Source organism: Gopherus flavomarginatus, chromosome 6 (genome assembly GCF_025201925.1).
Source record: "Gopherus flavomarginatus isolate rGopFla2 chromosome 6, rGopFla2.mat.asm, whole genome shotgun sequence".
Classification (NCBI taxonomy): domain Eukaryota; kingdom Metazoa; phylum Chordata; order Testudines; family Testudinidae; genus Gopherus; species Gopherus flavomarginatus.
In genome coordinates, this window is record NC_066622.1 from 74,438,877 (window position 1) to 74,444,876 (window position 6,000).

Genomic DNA, 6,000 nt, shown 5'->3' on the forward strand with positions numbered 1-6,000 from the left:
AGTCTAATATTTTCAACCTTTTCTTTTTGTTCTGTTAAAACAAAATAAAAATGCATTTGTATAAATGTCACTTTATGAACATTTACAGGGACTGAATAGTAAGAATATACTTTAATTGCAGAAAGAACATAGGTCAGCACACCAGAAATATGAGTTTGGAGAGTTAGTTATCTTCTAAAAAGTTATAAAACAATTGTATGGTAATAGTTCTGCACCCCTAATGTACTTAAAATAGGTACCCTAACAATTTCTATACATTCAGAATAGAAAGATAGAATCACTACTCCTATCGGTTATGTTGTCTTCTGGTTCTGATTTGGTACAAGTTATGTGAAAGAGTTAACAACACTTATGAGTTTCTAATACATGGAGGACGCTGACATAGCTATTATCTGTCTTACAAAGTGAAAAAAGCATTGTAATGGGGGTGGTAGAGGAGGTTAAATGTTTTGGTACTTTGTGCAGACTGTTCACTTACCTTGTAGGACAAATTTCCTGGTGCCAGTACAGGAAATAATTCAGAAGTGCTAAGTCCTGCTTGAACTCTATGATCACACGTCTAGCCTGAAGAGTCAGACTGGTTATGTTGAAGGTTGGAGAGGAGACTACTGGGCACAAGGAAACACCATGGAAGTCCTTGCAAATCCCTGTTCCACTCAGCCAGACTACCCCACGGTTTTGGAGACAATTGCTATATGGTGGTGGAAGGCTGTTGTCAACTTCCACCTAGCAACCACTGACTGTGCTGGATATGGCCATCTTGCATACAAGTGCCAATAGGCCACTAGGCAGATTTGGAGGTAAGGAAGGTCAACTTTAAGTTTGCTTGCTCTATTATGAGGGAGATCTAGTTCCTGATCAGATTCCAGCTCAGTGCCAGGCAGGTTTGTTAAGGGCCTAGGGAAACCTTAGAGTCTGGTAGCGAAGTTTCAGAACTGTCTAAATTATACCCTCTCTGGGTATAAGAGGAGCTGCCATGTACTGCAAAAATCAGCTAAAACATTCATGGCTACATAGGAACACAGACATCCTATGGTCTTGGCCTTCTCCAAGTAATGCCTTGGGAGAAGCCTAGCCATTGGTCAGCCTTTCATATTAGTTAACAAAGCCCTATTCCCATGTGTCTGCCATTTTGACAGTAGAGTTATAGAGATGAGGGGAATGGACCTTTTTGCCATACTTTTTCTGCTGGTAGCTTTACTCACATCAGAGAGTATACAAGAGACCCTTAAAATAGATGGAAGGGTTTAGGAGGGTGTTTTGTGCTTCAGGTACCAAATCCCTCATCGTCCTGGAATGGTATTCCCATAAAGCTCCACTACGATTGACGTGTTAGTGTTGGACCCCTTTCCTTGAAATTGCCTGGTAGCCTGACTCATCTTTGCCTTTCCAAGCCTTTGAGCGTGGCTCAGTTCTCACAATGTTTTTGGAGTCCTGTCGCTGCCTCAAGACACAAGGTGCATTGGACAGAAAAACAACAGGGAAAAGATGGCCTCTGCATTCCATTGACCTAGGCGTGAAGCGTGTTCATGGTTTAATGAAGCTGTGTTTCCAAAATGGCATGGAAACCTCATGCTGCTCCATACAGAATGGACAGCCATTAGTGTTTTTACAAGAGGATCCGGTGCACTTGCTCCTCAGTAAGGCCCAACAAGCTTGCTTGTCCTCATGTAGCTTTCTGCCTAGGACGGGACAAATGCACCAGTGGTTGTTGCCTAGAACTTCCCTACCCTTAAGTTGCAGTTGACATCTTAAACCAGATGCCCTGTAGACAAGATGTCGTTGCCAGCTTTTAGGTGGAAGCAAGTGACTTGGGCGTCTGAAAATATGTCTCTAAATCAGAGAGGCTCTGTTGAAGGGCTGGTGCTGTAAAGCTATCTTCAGATGGTGCAAAGAAAAGGTGTGTTCGGGCTTCCTATTCAAGCAGAGGGAAGGTTCAGTTTGGCAGTTGAAGCAGAGTGGAGGACAGACCCCTTAATTTATTTTCAGTAGATTTAAAAAGAATCCCTTAAATAAAAAAAATTAACATAGCTTCCGGTTTAGATAAATACCACAGCTTCCCTCTTTGTGCAGGCACTAGGTTGAACTGGGATTTAACTATGGCCTCAGTAGCAGGCTAACCAGAATGAGAGCTTCTAGGAGTGAAGAAGGAATGACATTCTGCCTTGGCTGTCAGAGCCTAAGTATAGCATCTTCAGCCGGGAGGAGCAGCTGAGGGGGAGGAGTAGCAGGGGATGGGATTTCTTTGCAAGAAAGTATAGTGGAGAAGTGTGTGCCTTTCTCTAGAAGCTGCCCTCAATCTCCAGCTGCAGCTGGTCTGATGGGAAGGAACTTAACTGGAATCCACCTGCTGCGAGAAAGCAGCTAATCAATCCTCATTGACTAAAGGTCCATCTTAGGCTGGGTTCACTTGTAAGATGTGTCTGCTACAGTAAGTCCAGAAGCAACGATTTATATTGTACCTATAATAAATCAGACATGCAAGAAGTTTACCTGCTACCTCCACTGTTGTAGCCTCTGCTGTGGGCTGATACCTGCAGTTGGAGAAATGCTCAGGTGGGCTTCACTGAGAAAGCCAGCCAATAGGAATGTGTGAAGAGCAATGTGCGAGCTGAGTGTTAGACTCACACTATAGTGACAATACCCACTAAAATAGCAGCGCTAAGAGCTAGGTTTGAAGTAGCTCAGTGTTTTAGAGGCAGTCAACAGTTTGGTTATCCATGTAAACTTTTAGAGGAAAAAACCATGGCTTTGAATAAACCAACAATGCATTGACAGCAGCTAGATTTTCAACAGGACTGGAGGTCAGCTGGAATTTAAGAGATGGAATTTGGTACTTACACCATATTGTTGCACATTAAGCCTATCAAGCAGGGTTATTTTGTATAGTGTTCATCCATTGTGATATTGCTATAGGTTGGAGGAAAGACAAGGTCTGTATGCAAAGCAGCATGCCGTACGGGCCTTTCTGTGGATCCAAGCCACAACCTATTGAAGCACACCATGTTGTAACTTCGCCAAATACTTTAGAGAAAACAGAACATGTTAAGTGCCCTGATGATCTAATCTAAATCACATTCCCAAACTAACGCTCATGAGCTACTACTGGCAGGCAAAGAATGGGCTGCTGCTGGCTCTTCCCCATTGCTGTCTGAGAGAAACCAGTGTTTGGAAAGGGAGAGTAAAATTAAATGTGATTAATAGAACCAGACACTGAGGGCTTGTCTTCACGTACAGCAGCACCTCTGCACCAGTGCTGCTGTAGTGCTTCAGTGAAGACATTCCTATGGCAATGGAAGAGCTTCTCCTGTTTGCATAGTTAATCCACCTCCCAGAGGCAGTTGCTATGGCAATGGGAAAAGCTCTCCTATCCGGGGAGCTCTGTCTACACGGGGTGGGGGGTTAGGTTGCTATAACTAAGTCACTCCAGGGTGTGTTTATCACAGCCCTGAGTGATGCAGTTATACTGATAGAGGTCTGTAGTGTAGTGCTGGCCTTAGTATTTAAGACATCTAACACTGTTCCATCTATGCAGTTGCTGCAGCTCAGAAACTAAATGTTCTGTGCAATTGGGAATAAGCTGTCAAAAGGGCCTTAAGATGCACTAAAGCTCTGGTCCATCTTAAATAAGACCTCTACCTCCATAAGGAGAAATATTGTTTGACTGTTCAGGAAAGGATCTGGAGGATGCTAGTGTTAGAGAAGTACCAGGCTCTTTCCGTTCATATGGGGTGCTTGAGAAGAGTGGATTCTTAGTAGACGACAGCTCTAGGTACAGCATGGCATGAGTCATTCCAGCATTGCCAACCTCACTTGTTCAAAAAATCATGAGTCATGATTGTAAAGAAGTTGTATTCTCCTTTGCCGGCTGAACCTTTGTTTTACATTTTCCAGTTTTTCTTTGCAAGAATGAGAGGTAGGAACTTTGCGGCTTGAATACGCCACTATTTAGAAAGCTCATTCCTATTTTTCATCAGGCTATTGCATAGTGTACGTTGCTCCTACTGGAATTTTTGTAGATAATGACCTCGTGGGAGAAAATGTGAACAGCAATCCCTTCAGCTGTAAGAGCGTTGCATACCCTTTTCCTTCAAAATCAGGACTTTACTCTCATAATAGTGCTGATTATGTTCAGTGTTTGAAACTGGACACTATACTCCAGTTTAGGAAAGCAGATCTAGCTCATTGCATGACTTTGTATAAAATACTGAACTACACTCTCTAGGGTAGCTCTGTTGGCAGCGTAGGAAATTTCAGTAACACTGGTATCAAACATGAGCTCCAGTATGGCTAATAGGATTAATTTTTACTTCTAATTCCATGGAGCTACCAGTTTTAAATGAAGATGCTGCAGCATATCCAGGTTGCTGTATTGGAGCGATACAGGGAGAAGTGGGGACGGCCTGTCACAGAACGTAGGAGGCCTTGGGTGTAACTAGTGTCTCTCCTATTTTTAAGCTTGTTAAATCTCTTGTTAACGTTAAAGCTCTCAGTAGGATGGTAGTATAACCTGCACTGCCGCTGTATTGGATACAATCATGCAAACAAAGTTTTCATTGGAGAAATAAGGGTAACAGTCACATTTTGATTTGATAGTCAAAGATTGTAATTTCTATAGCTTTGAAGTGCAAGCTCTAGATGTCCACTGCTTGTACTTGCAAGATCAGAAATTTACAGCACATTTCTTAAAAAATGATTTGTTTTTTTCTAGAGCACTTGCAAATTACTATACACTTCTACTGGCCCTTAAGGAAAAGTTCTTGTTATCCGTTACACCTGACTAAGGAATTATTGACAATTGAAGTTTTTCATTGCTCAAGAGAGGTGTTAGCTGATTATATAGCAGAGTAGCTCCCCTGTTCATAGAATCATAGAAGGGTGGAAGGGACCTCAGGAGGTCATCTAGTCCAAACCCCTGCTCAAAGCGGGACCAATTCCCAATTAAATCATCCCAGCCAGGGCTTTGTCAAGCCGGGCCTTAAAACCTCTAAGGAAGGAGATTCCACCACCTCCTTAGGTAACCCATTCCAGTGCTTCACCACCCTCCTAGTGAAAAAGTCTCCTAATATCCAACCTAAACCTCCTCCACTGCAACTTGAGACCATTATTCCCTGTTCTGTCATGTGGTACCACTGAAAACAGTCTAGGTCCATCCTATTTGGAACCCCCTTTCAGGTAGCTGAAAGCAGCTAGCAAATCCCCCTTCACTCTTCTTTTCTGCATTCTAAACAAACCCAGTTCCCCCAATGCCTCCTCATAAGTCATGTGCTCCAGCCCCCTAATCATTTTTGTTGCCATCCTCTGGACTCTTTCCAATTTTTCCCACATCCTTCTTGTAGTGTGGGGCCCAAAACTGGACCCAATACTCCAGATGAGGGGAATGATCACAGCCCTTGATCTGCTGGCAAAGCCCTTACTTATACAGCCCAAAATGCCATTAGTCTTCTTGGCAACAAGGGCACATTGTTGACTCATATCCAGTTTCTCATCCACTGCAACCCCTAGGTCCTTTTCTCTAGAACTGCTGCCTAGCTGCTCGGTCCCTAGTCTGTAGCAGTGCATGGGATTCTTCCGTCCTAAGTGCAGGATTCTGCATTGTTCTTGTGAACCTCATCATTTTTCTTTTGGCCTAATCCTCTCATTTTTCTAGGTCTCTCTGTATCCTATCCCTACCTTCCAGCGTATCTATCACTCCTCCCAGTTTAGTGTCATCTGCAAACTTGCTGAGGGTGCAGTCCACACCATCCTCCAGATCATTAACAACATATGCATGTTCAATGAGAACACATGCTAATATTTAATTCCTCATTGGTTGAAAGGCAGTTATTACTCTGTCTCCCTCAGAATGCTGATTTCAACCTTGATTGTACCTAGAAGACAATTAGTGGTCCAAATATAGACCTGGATACCAAAAGTTAAGCTTCATCCTAAATAAAATTAGCCAGATTTAAAAGACAAGCTGAACACCTACAACTTGCACTAATGTCAATGAAAGCTGGA